Source organism: Phlebotomus papatasi, chromosome 2, assembly GCF_024763615.1.
Source record: "Phlebotomus papatasi isolate M1 chromosome 2, Ppap_2.1, whole genome shotgun sequence".
NCBI lineage: Eukaryota > Metazoa > Arthropoda > Insecta > Diptera > Psychodidae > Phlebotomus > Phlebotomus papatasi.
In genome coordinates this window covers 72,582,105-72,598,638 of record NC_077223.1, presented here as the reverse complement: position 1 = coordinate 72,598,638, position 16,534 = coordinate 72,582,105, and the positions used below count along the sequence as shown (strand labels likewise).

The 16,534-nt window shown below is 32.5% G+C and overlaps 1 long non-coding RNA gene across 3 annotated transcripts in view; it reads left to right on the top strand.

Annotated features, from left to right (window-relative positions):
• LOC129804295 (uncharacterized) overlaps nucleotides 1-16,534 on the top strand; it is a 63,511-nt gene that overhangs the window by 26,650 nt on the left and 20,327 nt on the right. For all 3 annotated transcript variants that reach the window (XR_008751970.1, XR_008751969.1, XR_008751968.1), the window contains one exon: nucleotides 14,640-14,947. This is a non-coding gene — a long non-coding RNA (uncharacterized LOC129804295). The remainder of the gene's footprint in view (nucleotides 1-14,639; nucleotides 14,948-16,534) is intronic.

Here is a 16,534-nt window from a genome sequence, read left to right as displayed (position 1 = left end):
AATTGGTGGATTATGTTTCTTTTCTTTTTTTTTTTGTCTCTTCGTGGTTTCTGCTTAAGTTTCCAGTCTCTTGGGGAGACACGATTGCGCAATTATTCCATTAGTGCAGGTGCCTTTTTCTACCACATGATCCAACCACATTTTCTACGCGTAATAAATCATCCTATGCCTCAGCATCCACAAATTTACTGTGGGAATTTTTTTCCACATAAGGATTTTTATTCGAAAATGCTCATTGTCTTCAAGAGGTAAAAAAAAACTGATCCACATTCTCAAAGATCATTCTCAAAGTGAGATGCGAGACGATGAAAATCAATTCATACGACCATATAATTTTTTAATTCGAGTTTCTTTTCTTCCCACAATTAATTGATTTTCTTGGTGTTGTTGTGGCGCCTCAAATTAGTCGTTAATTTATTTATTTCCAATTTACGATGCTCGAATAATTAATTAATCAAGTGTGTCACACAGTTCAATAGAGTTTTCATTCATTGAGTGGCGAGAGAAGATTCTTTTCAATCTCTGATGAATTAATTCGGTGCTCGTTCTATTGTCAAAACTACACATTATTTTACGATACATAAATTTGATTAATGATCACCATTGATGATTCATAATTAGAAGTTTGGGTGATGGTGATCTTTTGACTGAGGATTACATGGAGAGAACAAATGAAAAAGAGCCACTGAGGGGTCATTCATTATCAAAAGAAATGTTCCACCTTGTTTCGTATATGTTTCGTTCTCTACCTGATTGCAGTTTGTGCTCAATTATAAAATATTTTGACGCCTTTCACAGTTTAATCAACTTCTCAACAAACTTTATGCACTATACAGCACATGAAATGATGCAAGCAAACTTTACTGTGGTTTTCACTTACAAAAACTATCCATATAACAACTTGTGGTTTTGCCAAGTTTATTTATTATTCAGAGCTGAAACATACCTATGAGTCAGAATTTCATGAGTTCATTTAATAGAGAGACTTTTGAAATATACAAAAACTGAATATGTCGCAAGAAGAATTTTTTTTTCTCCTTTAGTTTTTTTTAAACGAAATGTATTTTTTACAGAACTATCATACGTAAGCGTAATGTTAAAAGCGTGTTCTGTAGATATTGTTGAGTAAAACAATTAAAACTATCGTAAAATGCTTTTTTAGAAAAAGATTTACGTTATAGTGATATTGGGAAAAGCGATGAAAACGCTTATTTTCGTTAATTTATAAAAAAGAGAATAACTTAGTCATAATTTAATTTAGATATTTGTTTTGTAATTGTTTTATCTATTTAGATTACATTACTTTAAAGCCCAGTTTCCTTTAGAAATATGCGAAAAATGATGTATTAAATGCAGCCCTATCACCTCTATGTGCATACACTTATATTGGGAAAACATCGAAAATTTACATTGAATGCCATTATACTTAAAACAATAATTCAGAATATGTTAAAATTTCGTCTACAACATTTTAAAAGCTACGGGTTTTGACCTCAAATTATTTTAAAATGAAATACTCGTACACAAAGTCCGAAATATAATAAAAATCTTATGAGGAAACATCGAAAATTTGAAACCTGACTAAACCAGACCCTTACGAAAAATATGACACTTATGCAATGTTCAGTTTAATTTAATGGATTTTCCTTTAGTTTCAAGTTAATTATTATCACTATTGCATATTTATAATCTTAGTTTGTACTGAGGTTACGGTAAACTAATAGATTTTACGTAACAAATGTAGCGAAAACATCGAAAATTGGTCTAAATTCTAAAGTTTTCAGTGAATTTAGTTTTGCATTTTTCTTTGCAAATATAACTACAAAAACATCAAAAATTAAAGGAAAATGATACGTTAATAAATTATAATACTAACCTAACATAGATTTGGAGGAATTTATACTTAAAGAAACATAGAAAAACATTGAACTGAAAAAGTACATTAGGAACAAGTCTACTGACAGTCTTCAGCCATAAGGCTTAGGGCAGAATCGCATTTACAGTAAAATGCTCACCGTATTTCGTTGATTTACACATTTTCATTGCAATTCTTACGAAAATTTTAAATTACCGTATTACCTTATCACAGACTCGGTGGCACTAGGTGAAAATAATAAAAGAAAATTGAATAAATGAAACAAAAATGCGATTAACGGTGAACAAAAACAAAAACTGTAGGATTTTTTGCTACAGTTTTTCGTACAGTTTTTTTTGCTCACCGTTTACCGCATTTTCGTTTTATTTCTTCGGTTTTCTTATATTATTTTCACTTAGTGCCACAGAGTATGAGATAAGGTAATACGGTAATTGTGAATTTGTGTAAGAATTGCAATGAAAATGCGTAAATTAATGAAATGCGGTGAGGCTTTGACTGTAACGATGAGCATTTTACTGTCAATGTGATTCTGCCCTTAATCATGTTGTTTAGCTGCTCTAATTTATTATTATTAATGATTTTTTTTTTGGAAAAAAACTTAGAATTGGATTACTATGAGCAAACGATCTATTAGATTCTGACAAAGTAAAATAATTGGTTGCTAATTACGATTTTGAGACTTTCGAGCATTGGTCTAAACCTGTAGTCTGAAGACCGCCTGAGAATAATTCCAGGATATTTAGTAGCATTGGGCTGTATATGAAGATTATGCATCGTTGTTATCCTCCTCAATAAGTATCCTTTCTAGAAGAATCACATGAGATCCCAATTTCTAATGAAACACGAAACGTGTAAAATAGCTTTTTCCATCCGCGGTCAATCGGTTGTTTTTTTTATTGCTTTCAGACTTGGATATCCGAAGAAAAATTATGATGTATTCAAGCTCATTTATAACCTCGGTGGTGTTTGAATTCTATTTTAAAAGCAAAATGAGGAATTTCTTGTAGCGAGATGCAGAAGAAGGAATGAACTTGACTCTGAGAAGTTATAGGTTTATTGGAGAGGAGGAACGAAACTGGCTAGAACTAGTTGGGTGTGAAAATGTCCTGGTAAAAAAAATTGGCTCGATAATAGGATTTTCCTCACTTTTTGGGGTTTGTGTGTGTTTTTTTTTTGGCCTGACTAACAATAGATCCTTATGGTGCTTAGACGGTCTAAGCTCTGTCAGTTGAGTTTCGTGTCCTCCTTTGAGAGACCCATCAGGGTGAGCGGCCGAACATGGGGAAAAAAATGTGAAAGAGGGTAGACTGCTAACAATCGTTTCACCTTGCATCAGTTTATTGCAATTTGACACATTACCTGGTGTATTGTATTTATTGGATTGGGTAGCCGAAAATGCGATTGAAGAGGGACACGTAAAAACATGAGGCAAGATGAGGTATGAGAAGTTGAGGCTAAGAAAAAAAAAAGAATCCGGGCCCCTGTTGAATACTTGGTGCATGGCTCCGGTGTCTGGATTTTTTCTTCTGCCTCTTACCAAGTTTCTTTGGCCAGAAGATTGAAGAGAAGATCGGTATTGAGTTGAGGGAATGTTTTTAGTAATATGGAAGAAGAGGTAGAAAAGAAGTATTGAAGACGGGCTCTGCAGGTATGGTTGTCGTAAAAGAAATTTTTCTTTTCTTCCCCGGCGCGATCATCGTATAACAATTGATTCCAACATTCAATTCATGGTGTTTCTTGCGGCTCACAATAAACAATAAAATATATTGAGAGCCACACGTGAAAAAGGAAGAAGCCCCGACTTGTTGGTCGGTGTTGTTTTTCTGTGATTTCTTTTATTTATTTTTTTTTTTAATTCCCCAATGATATTATTACACAATGTTGTGAGGACAAAGGCCCGATGAATTTGTCCTCTGTATGAATCAGAGACATTCATCAATTGGGGACCCATCGCGCGCGCAGCCACACATTTGTGGCCATTGTGGAGTTGCAGCCAGGAAGAAAATCTCTGGCAACTTGGGTAAAGGGGTCAATCAACCAATAAGCGAACTCCCTCCTGGTATTTGCCTGGGATTGTCACACTCCAATGCACCAACAAACCACCCCAACAGAACTGACTCTATGAGTGCAAGAGATAATTTCATTAGTTGCACGTGAATTTCCAAATGGGGTGTGGGACTTAGTATTACCCTCCCGTTCCATTTCAACCATGTTGCCACAGACAGGCCCATATCGCAATTGCCATCGAGGCCGAAAAGTCTGCAAGTTGGAAATTACTCGTGTGTGTCTGTGCAATTGAAGGGTGCAATTGTGCGACCCACCCAAATGTAAATATATAAATTATCCGCAGCAATGGATGAAAAACTTTGCCCATTAACATTTTTGCGTATGAGGGAAAATTTGCTCAATATGTCTGAAGGCGCGTTCACCCAAGCTCTTGAGCATATTTTACGCCATTATTTTTCAAACTATAAATGCACTCAGGAGACATCCTATAGTACTTCCTAGCTTCTGCATGCACAATAAACTGAGGGCGAGAGGAGACAACAGCCCAGCAATTCTGACAAAGTGGAAAATTTAGAAAATATATTCCGTATACGAGAAAAGTTTTTCAAACATGTCTAATGGGGTGCTTTTGCAAGTTTTCCACCTTGACATACAGATTTACAAACAGTTGGATGAAATAAGCAAAACACTGTGAAATTAACTTTTATTGTAGTATCGAAAAGCATTGTAAAAGTGTCAAGAATTCGTTAATTGAGTCTTCAAGATCCCAAAAATACCGCTCAAAGAACAATAAATAAGATTATAAAAAAGATAAGTCGTTAGTTGTGAGAGGTTTGTCATTTGAGGAATATTTATACCAATTGTATATAATGCAGAAATATTGCTGTAAGCATTTTGAAGATTAAGTCCCTAAATAAGTTCTAGAATTCAATCGGTATTTGACAGATCTTGTGTAAGCAGGGGTAATATGAAATTTGTTAAACAATTGCAATAATACGTATTACGTTAAACCGAGCTCCATCCATTAATTTGAAAAAAATCTATGAAATTACGAAAAAAAACACTTAGCAACTGCTAGAAGTAGGAATATCCGTTGGTAAGGGTCTTGACAGACCTGAGGATTAGCTGGCAGACGGCTTAGCGTAATCATATTTGAAATAATGGTTACACTACATTTCTCTCATTTCTCTTTCTCCTTATATTCAATTAAAAAGGATAGTCCCTGATTCTAGCAGTTTTCGGAATTAATATTACCTATTTATAAAACTGTATAAAAAAATTATTCTGTATATAGTTCACGTTTAAGCAAAAACTCAGGTAATTCATGTAATTCAATACTTCATATTTAAATTCTAGAATAAATTCTAGTCTTTGACTTCATAATAAATAGGCAGATTTAATTTGCTAGAATTCGCATTACTCCATGCAAAGAGACTTTTGCATTCTTTTATTATCAATTGAAACATATGAACAATGATTCTTGCAGTTTTTGAGAGAATTAAAGTTACTCTATGTATTTTTGATACTTCAGTTAACGTTTAGTACTATGATCTTATTTTAATAAACCATAATTAAGAAAAGATCCTTAAAAACTTAAACTTGAAGATTGGAGATTAGGGTTACTTGCTTCAAGTATCCAATTTCTAACTAAGGAACTAACTCAATAGATTCATAAATTCCTTAGCCATATAAGGTAAAGTACCCTGTAGTCGGCCGGTTTCTCAACTCGGCCAGTGCGACTATTTATTCAATTTACTTAGATTTGTTATAATATGGACTTACCAATTTAACATTATAAGGTGTATTATATTATATATAACGTAAATCAGTAAAAATTTCATAGAAATTGACTATAAAACGTTAAAAAATTGGTTAAATTATTCAACTGGCCGAGTTGAGGAACCGGCCGACTAGAGGGTACTTTACCTTATAGCTCGGATTTGTAGTCAATATACCTACTTAAATATTACTCTTAGTTATTAACATTTGTAAAAAGAAATTTGCAAAGCTGCAATTGAAGGAGTCAATAATCTCCGAAACGTTGTTAGAGTATTAAAAAGGTGGAAAAGGATCAAGATCAAAAGCCGTGTTTTTTATCTCATTTAACTATCTTCATTATTAGGGTATTAAAATTATTTATTCACAAGTTTACACATGTTTAACCTTATTCTAGCAGTTTAGATTAGAGGCTTGCTTTTAGTAATCCATTGATTCTCTAATAATGTCTTGGATAAAAAATATACGGAATTCTATTGACATAAAATGTCGTTGATTTTCGAAAAATTCAAACTCAACATCGAATTTTTAAACAAATCTTTTCCACAAGAATTGGGAAAATGTATGAAATACCATGTTAAAAGCTGCTCAATATATTATTCAGTGATTTTAAAAGGGGAATTACAATGGAATTGGAATCTTCGACGCCTCGTGAGCTCATAAAAAAAGTAGATTCGGAGAAGAAGTACTTCAGCCACCACGCGGCCGAAATGAAAAGTAAAAATTTTTTTGGCTTTCGAAACAGATTTTCGAACGTCTTTTCTCTTAGACAAATTTCACCTATGAATGCTCAGATTCCTCTCGTTCAGTAATAACCTTCCCGATTTGAGAGCTCTCTCCGGTTGAGGTTTTCCTTTACCGATTCGAACGTATATCAAAGAGTTCTTACCTAAAAACCTATTGGAAGTTCGGATGTTTAAACCGACGAGTTACACAAAAGTGAGCAAGTTCATTAAAAGGACATTTCTTTGAATGAAATAGCATTTAAGACATTCTTCCATCCTGAAATTCCACAAAAATTCACTTTTCGCAGCAATTTTTGCACACTGTTGTTGACGATTGAAATGTCAAGAATATAGAAATTCGAAATTGCAGAACAATCCGTTCTAAAGCGGCGGGTATATGAACTTGCATTTTAGGCTTCCGGTAGATTTTCGAGTAGGTTTGGCTTGGCTTTGGAATCACTTTATTTCTTCGAAAGGTACTGAATGGAGCCATTATGTCTATCACCAAATTAAAGTTTCTTAAGTTGATTAGTCAGAAAGAATGGCATTAGTACAAAAAGTGCTAGAATTAGGGATGAAAGATGTAACTCAACCATCATTTTGTACTTTCTAACCGACTATCATTAATTATAACATAGATTTTTCACTCCAATAACACATATTGAGGGTAAGTGTGCCAAATTTCGGCATAGTTGCCTTATTTACTTTAAAATTATTCTTAATACATTTTAAAATGAATAAAAATGTAGACATAGTTTTGGTGCCCTATTTCGGCCACCTTCATTCTCATAGTTCCTTGCCCTTCGGGAATTCTCAAAATGTCTTTTTCATCTCGTTTTTCAAAGCTACATTTTTTGTTATTCTTTTGCATTGTATAATCTCTAGAGTATGTTTCATTCGTCGTAGAGAATAAAATTGTGAAAATCAAGAAAGGTTCAGTGTCTCCGTCTATTTCCTGCTCTAGAGTATGTAAAAACTAAAAAATCATGGAAATTCGAGGAACAAAAAAGGTTGCTGGAATTTCAAGCTGGCCGGAATTTGGTACACTTACCCTATATAGCACCAAACACTAATTTTTATTCCTAATAACAAGCATGCCTATAGTGCCTATAAATGCCTATAAGTCTTGTCCTCAGAAGTCGAATATCTGATTAAAAAATTGCAGTGTTTGGTGCTACCCCGTGTTTGGTGGTGCCCCAGTTTCCCCTATATGACTTAGGATTCTATGAAAGTTCTCAGCTTGTGATTTTAAATTGAAAAGCCATTAAAGATTAATAATAAAATTTTATTACGAGCATATAAATGCAATAAATCATCATTTTAATGGCTCTTATTGACGACTTTTTCCATAAACTAGTTCGTGAACTTAGACATATAAGCTTTATGCATAACAAATGTAACCTGCAAACTTAATTTTGTGCGTTCGTGGAAAACTTGTAATTTACATTGCTGTAAATCATATAATTCACTCAATAGTTGATATACTGATGAATATGCAAATTTAACTAATTTAATATTGCAAACAACAAGTTTGTCGAAATGCGCAATGCTAAACTTTGCCATTAGATATGCAAGAATCATTAAGAACATTTCCTAAACAAATGTCTTTGTCACATGATTGTGCATAGAAACAAATAATTTGTTCGTTGAAAAAAATATATTTTAGTGATTTTAGCACAACAACATCTTTTGATGTATTTATTCAATTCTACGATCAACAACTAATTTGCAGTCATGGTACGTTTATTCACTAAATGAATACCCCTCATAGAATTTCTTTTGAAAAGGAATTATTTTCTATTACATTGCAGTCTCTCTTTGAATATAAAATTTCTCTTTTTGATTGAATTTATCGAAATTATTGGCCGTATTATTTGAATATTCCTGTAAAACAGTAGGGGAAATATAATCACTTCTGCAAATTCTACCTTGAAAGTCATCGTCTTTAGAGATCACGCCAGATCAATAGATTTCAATCAGCTTTCTGTTGGAAAATCTTCCCTAGAACATCACTGAAAATCTCCCAAGGAGCAATTTAGAGACCTCCATAGATATTTTCAGGGATTACTTTCCCTCCAAATCGAAATGGCAGATGAGAGAGTGAATCCCTCGCGAAAAATTCCGTGTACTTTTCCAATCATCATCTTTCAATTGGTGAGGATTTCTCTGTCGTCTCCCATGCTTAAATCTCGGTGATTATCATAAATAAATATGTACACATTCATTTCACGTGAAGCCACATCTATTTGGACAAGCAATAATTTATTAATTCGCAGACGATTTGTCAGACAGCCAGAGATGACGAAGGGATGCTTATTCATTCTCAAAATATGCTAAAAAGCTCCATAGTTTTCTGCACTCAAGATTGATGTGAAAAATATTTTAATCATTCGAATATGCCACTGAACATTTTTCTCACGGATTTCAGGGGTTATTGTCATTCAAATTTTGGGGTTCCTGGGGAATTTTCTCAAAGTGCCTGTTGTGGAAGAAAGTATCCTTTCGTGTATTGATTTGAAAACCCTTTCTCACCGTGCATGAAAAATAAACGACAATGAGGGCAGTTAATCATTTTGTATTTCTACCCTGTTATTCAACGTGAATCTATTTAGCATGAGAAAAGGAAGAAAATTACTAGTGAGAAGGGATTAAGTGGCAAAAGAACTGCATTTATTATCCTTCTTTTGGGTCTTCCACTTTCGTAGAGAGAGATTTTGTATTACAATTTTTACACTGAACAAGAAATATAGTATTCAAATTTCCTAATTTTGTTTCATAATATCTTTTCTTTGCGAACTAAGTGATAAAAAAAAACTGTTTAAAAAAATCCACGAAACTTAACCTCAAAGATTTAAACTTGATATTACAGTAGAGCCCCGCTATAGGCCATCTCTCTATAGTCCACAAATTATCGATCGTTAATTTTAAAACACTGATTTTAAGTTAGGTTATGTTTTTTAGTACGCGACATGCAATGTTGTCATAATTATTTTAATATTTTTTGGCAAACTTTATTGAGTAGTTGTGATAATTGTGATCAATAATGAAGAGAGCGAGGACAGGTACCACAATCGCAAAGAAAGTGGAAGCCGTCAAGCAATTTCAATACTAAAAGTCGTTGATAATTTTAAAAAATGACATGGACTATAGTGCGACCCAAGTGTCAAATCTTGAACCAAATATGGCCTATAGCGCGGCTCTACTGTACGTCTTTGGTTTTGTTGAAAGATGTAGATAATTTCTTTTCGATTAGTTCTTTAGAAAATTGGCATATTAAAATGATTGAAACAGTACAATATTTTAAACATAACCTTAAAAAAAATTAAAAAAATATATATATTTTAAAAAATTATGGAAAAATAATGTAAATTTAAATTCGTTTAAAGGATTTATTCCAAAGTTGGTTTTACGGGATATGTTGAAGATTATTCCAAAAATCTATATTTTACGCTAGTATGAAAGTTTTTTAGAATGTAGCAATTTCTCGAATACAGTGAAGCTCTGCAAATACGAAAAAAGGTTGAAATCAAAATGTAAAATTTGAGGTTAGGTAAAGAAAGTTTGCGAATGGAGTCTGACTGAATTAGATCAATTTTCCTTTGGTGTTTCCTCAGTATTATCAACTTTCTCAACGAGCTTCATTAATTAAAGAATAAATTATAACGATAAATTCTTTAAAGTTATTTTTCTGAATTTACAGAAAGTACTTTCATTCACACGATTTCCGTTACGTCTTTAAAAATATTGCTCACTTTTGATGATGCAGAAATATCATCTATACCTCCTAAATATTCTTATTTGAGGAACTTGACTGTACTAATAAATTTGTTAAAGAAGTTTTTAAAAAGATAATTTTTGTCAGAATACTACAATATAACCTCACATATTTAATTCACTTAAATACATAAGAATCAAAGATCTAAGATTAAGCAACAAATTTATTCTAACCATTATATTATTTTGAATTTCGCCATTGAATAAAGGATACAGTTCTTAAAAAGTTAATATTTTTTGTTGTTCCGTAAATGCTACTCTCGTTTGATTGTTACAACATAACCTCACATTGAATTCAAGCTTAAGAAAATTGGAAACCATTGAGTGTTCTTAATTCTTCTTTCATGTGAAATTTTGTTTAACAATATTGTTAATTTCAATAAAATTCGCATTCAAAGTAAATTTAAAATTTAATTTACTGTACAATAAACATAACCTTAAATACCTAAGAATATAAGCAGATGTAAATTTTGGATTTTTCCTTTTTGAGTTGTTGCAAAAGCTTTTATATAGGTCGTCTTCAAACTGCCCAATTATTTCCATCCATTTACTAAAAAATTTATAATTTTTTACAGGAATAACTTACACGTAAATTATTTGTATAAATACGAATATCATGTATCTTAACACCATTGTCGAAGTTTTAAATTTAGTAGCACTTTCTAAATAGATTCTTTTAAAGTATTTATTCCATGGAGATTATAGCTAAGTAATTTATAGTAATATCACTTATTTACGTGACATAGTTTCATGTAAAAAAAATATACTGCTGAGCAATTTTTAAATTTACATCAGATTATGCAATAAGATGTTTTGCAAATGCTATTCACATTAAGATTCCGAGCCAGCGAGTGCTCTCTCTACCCCCAAAAAAAAAAGCTGTGATAGTAAAAGAGTTTTGCAAAAAGGGTGGTTCATTCTGTTGCCCTTTCACCCCTTCAGCTCTGAGTTTTGAACCCTAACAGGGAAAAATGTGTAGAATTACTGTAGAATGAAAGAACTCAACAATAATTCATCTTTCACTACAAACAACAAAAACTATTTTGGCTCTTGTGCAGCAACATTGTTTGCATGTTGAATACATTTGGTTGCTGTCTTAATGGGTATTTGGCGCCAAAAAAAATGAAAGTGAGACGACTATTGAGACAAGACACCTTGAGGCGCAGAGATTTCCCATGCCATAAATTTCCTTGATGGACACTTTAAGCAACTTGAATTTAATTTGGTAACATTTTCAGCATATTCAATTGCCCCAACAACAGCAAAATTGCCAAGCATGTTCCTCCGTTTGCCTTCTTCTTTTGCGTGCTTGAGGTTCTTTGGGTGCGTGGATTTCGGGTGTCCAGCAGCAAACATCTAATTTCTCTCCCCTTTACCGACCCTCAGGCCATTCTTCAGTGAAAAGAATTAAGGCCAAAAAAAAAAAGACCGATTGGATGCCAAGGGAAGACCAATGGACGAAATATAAAGAAGATCATGCACTCCATCGTGGTCAGATTAAATTTCCAATTTTGTTCGGAGCTCACAGTTTGAGCCCCTCAATTGATTGCTGGAATATGTTGGAATATTAATGTGAAAATTTATGACTTTAGGCACGAAAATTTCATCTGAAACATACGTTAGTTTGCAAATTTATTGACTCATGTCTTTCCTACTATACTCCCATAAATCAGATTCAGTATCACGATTTTGATCTCTTGTTGAATTTAAAATAAAGCATTTTGTGAGGAAATCTTGTGGCTATGGCTTTTTTTTTTTCAATTTCATGAAATATTGACCCAGAAGCTGTTTCTAGTGGCTAATAATGATCATAAAATTAAAACCCCTAGATTAACGGAAAACAGCTGGTATTATGCAGAAGCGGATTAAGAGAAACGCACAATTACTTCAGTTTAGTAAACAACTGTCTACTGTCTCAATTAAAATGAATTGGCTTAGCTTTAGTCATTTTCTTAACTCTCAGAAACAGTTTAGAAAACATATTTATAGAACAAATGTGATTGTGCGTAGCTTATCTCTCTAATTTTTAATGGAATATGCACAAATAATTTGGTGCTGTAAACAAACTTTTGGTACTTCAAATGACTCTGAGCGAAACATAGTTCATGTTATTTTGATTACAGATTTTGCAATTGTGCAAATATTTCTTCAAACCAAAAATAATTGAGTAGGGGAAACTGGGGCACCACCAAACACGGGGTAGCACCAAACACTGCGATTTTTTAATCAGATATTCGACTTCTAAGGACAAGACCTATAGGAATTTATAGGCACTATTGGGATGCTTGTCTACTGAAGAAATGGTTGAGATAGTCCAAGTAGTTAAGTGTTAAGAAATAAAAATTAGTGTTTGGTGCTACCCCGTGTTTGGTAGTGCCCCAGTTTCCCCTATACGTTACCCAGAGTAACAGAAATAACGTAACTATTTATGTTTGGAAAATGTTATATTTAGGGTAATATATAGTAATTTGGAATCATGTCTATTTTGTAATTTCAAGATTTTCTCACTCTTTCAGATGGTTAGAGAGAAAAAGAATACCACGAAGAAGTACAGGGCTTTATATTCAAGAGTATTCCTTCTCGCTTTCCTTTTTCCATATAAAATTGTTAGAAAATATCAAGGTTCCAAATAAGACATGATTCCAAATTACCTCATCGTACCCTAACTGCCTAATGAGAGTGAGCACTATTTTTAAAGTTAAAATTCAGGAAAAATTAAACACAAATCCCTATTGTAAAACATGTTTTAAACAGCAAAACTGAGCGTACGATATGTGTTATATTCTCTACTTTTATTTTGTAAATAATAAGGGAAAGTATTCTCCCTTGGAACGTTCATAACTTCGAATAATGTGAATTTTCTTTAGGTTTCCTTAAGAGACTTTAACATTTCTATTAATTATTAGTTAGCTAATTATCAATTATTAATAATTATATGACAATCATGTGGAAATCTATTAGGAAAAGTAAAATAAATTCACATTATTCGAAGGCATGAACGATCAAAGCGAGAGTACTTTCCCCTAGGGTAAATGTGCTAATTCAAAATCGTTTCCAAACGCTTTAATTATGATAGAAGATTCAACACATTAAGTTCATATTTTTCTTAAGAGAATTACATAAATTTGCTCCTTGACTCTTCTAGAATATTACTGTTTAGTGAAAATTCTTTAGATATAATTTGAAAACTTCTTAAATACAAGAAAAATATGCGAGTGTAAAATGCTTCTATTGGAAACAAATTAATCCAAATGGAGACAAGGGAAAGTCTCGAATTGGAGACAAACAGTGTAAGTGAAACCGGGACGAAAGGCTTCCAAAACCTTGTTGAGTTGCTCGTGAGTGCAGAATTTGTTCTTATTCCTGATATTTTCTCCTTTCCCATCTAAAACAATAATAAAATCTCTCCAAAAATATCATATTTCCGGGGTTTGCTATTGAAGCATTTGCAGAAACTTCTGAAAAACCCTTTTTGTTCACGAAATCAACGCTAAGACGGCGGTGGCCGCTATCACACAAACATTGAAGTCTTTGTACACCTATATATCTGTCTAAATTTTTGCTTTCAAGAGCACTAGCTCAAAAGCAGTACTTGAAATAAATGAAATGATAATGAAATCAAATGAAAATGGGTAATTATTTCATTTGAAACCTTCACGTACCGTTAACAATAAAGTTTAGCACTTAATTTAACCAAAATTAGCCAGAAATATGACATAAATGTTAAACAAAACGGTTAAACAACAGTCACCTCATTGTGTTTTTCATTGGAAAACACGCTCGATCGATGAAAAAATCGATAGTGAAAAGGTACACTTTTAATTTTTTCTGAGAAATTACAAATTAAAATTTGTGAATATGAATGGATTTTCGCTTTATTTGGAGCAAAATTAACTAAATAATGAAACTGTGGTATAGAAAATATATAAATATAGAAATTTAGTACTATATTTCTCATGGAAAAAATGACGTTTCCATTTGGAGTAGAGAAAAATTTCCATTTAGAGCAGGTTTTTGCATTAGCTTAATTTACCCTACTGTGCTATTTTTTCAAGAGTAGCCAAAACCTAAAGTCATCTTATTTATTCGCAAAAACTGTTATGAAAATTTGTTTACAAAGCAAAAATTCTTGCGTGATGCTCATTAGCTGTGCATAATTATGATTTCGCGCAGTTTTCATTCACCTGCTCAGAAATGTCTTCCGAAACATCTTCTGCCCCTATAGCTGAGGTATTCCCCAATATTTCAGCGATAAATTCCTTAAATTTCCATGTAAAGTGAGAAACCACATCGAATGAGTGGAATTAAGTAAAATTGCCCTCAACTGTTTTGGTAGCAATCGACCAAAGTAAAAGAAGGAGAAGAAATCCAATTGATGAACATTTTATTATGAAGGAAAAAGGCATTCTAACCAAAATGATATCATCTCTCCCTTTGCCTGATGGTTATTTGTGGCTCAAATTTTAATATTATTATTGCAGCGTTACCATCGGACAACCTGAAACAGCCCCATCGGATCCATCAGAGATAGGAATCGAAAGCGTATTTGGGCACACCTTTGACTGGACATCATTTCGACGCTTACACACATTTTCTAAATTACACACCACGAAAATTGTACAACTTGATTACTTCGAAAGGCGCAAAAATTCACCTTTATTTCTCTGTGGATATTTTCGGAGACCGGCTTTTCGGTCGGACACCTGAGGTGAAAACCAGAAGGAGGAACGGACAAGTATGCAAATCACCACAGGAATGGAAGTAAAGTTGCTGCTGATGCATAGCCCAGGTGAATAATTAAACATTTAATCCACGTGCGTAGGTTTCTTGTACCTTCTTCTCTTTTTTTACTTAATTTTTTTTTGGGGGCCAATTTCATTGCCCCATATCCGCCCAAAAATTACAAATCCACCCCTTTTTTTTTTGGAGGGGCACACAATCGAATTCCTCTCGAGATATTATTTATTCCATTCTCCCGCCCCTTTCATAATCGATTCTCGCGTACGTTAACCCTTCTTCGAGCACCTCTGGTCAATTCCCGCAGAAAATTGATTGCAGCCATTGACTCAAGCCATTGATAACCCAATATGAGACTTATTTTGATGACTAATGCTGATGAATGGCTATGTTTTCTTATTTAATGCTTAGTTAAATATACATTACGTTACTAATTCACGTTAGGATCAATGACGTTATAAAAGGAATCATATTTTTTATTTTTATAGATTCATTCTTTTCTCATGTGGTATAGTGGCAAAATTGCTTCTTTTGGCTTAAAATATTTAAAATGTATAATCCTTAAAAGCAGAGTTATTTTTAGAAATAATCCCAATCCTAATATTTAAGGTTATGTTTAAATTTTAAATTTATTTTAATTAAATTATTAAATTAAGTTTAAATTATTTTAATTATTTGACAAAGATCAAATTTTACAGAAAATTTTAGCATCAATTAAGAGGTTTCATTCTTTAAAAGAGAAATGGAATTAAACTTAAAAAACGCAAAAAAATTTTACTTAATTTAGTACTTCGAGGTTATGTGCAAAATATTTTAGAAATTTCACTACCTACCGGTTCTTTTGATAATGTTAAAAGTTTATAGAAAATTTAAATATTGATAAAACAAAATTCTAAATAAAATATGTAGTTAAAAAAACGATTTAAAATTCAGAGTTTCGAGGTTATGTTCAAAGGATTTTAACCGTTTTAACCTTACTAGCCTTTAATAAAGATCTATTTTTTAGGAAATTTGGTTTTTTGATAAACGTCTTAATTTCTAAAAATATCCACCGATCCTACAAAAAATATTACTCTATTTATTTAAAGGTTATGTTCGAAAGTGAAGTTATGTTCAATAGCTTTTCATCATTAAGTTTCATCCTCAGAGAATTTTTGAAAATATTCAAATATTACTTAGTGTTGTAGTATTTTGTTTAATATAATTAAACAGCAGAAAAAACAAAGCTCTTGTAGGATTTAACTTTATGAGGTTTTACTAAATTTAAACGAGTGTATGAACCGATTATCTCTACCCATTAAAAAAATTTCAAAAACACGTGACAATAACTCGACTGTTTTGTAAACATGTTTTCAAAATAGCCTATGAAAGTGAGCGAGATGACTATATCTAGATCCCTCACTCACTCTCACCGAAATGTCAAAAACATGTTTGCAAAACAAAAGTTATTGTGCGCTGGCCATTACTAATCCTTGTTTATAATTGCTTATGAAAAATGCAAAATTTTGCTGCTACACAGAAAAGAAATATTTTGTAAAAACCTTCGTAAATGTTTGTGAATTCCTATGGGGGACTTACAAAATGCTCGTAAATCGTATAACCCACAAACAAGTTCGTAAAAATTTGTACTTTTTTCACA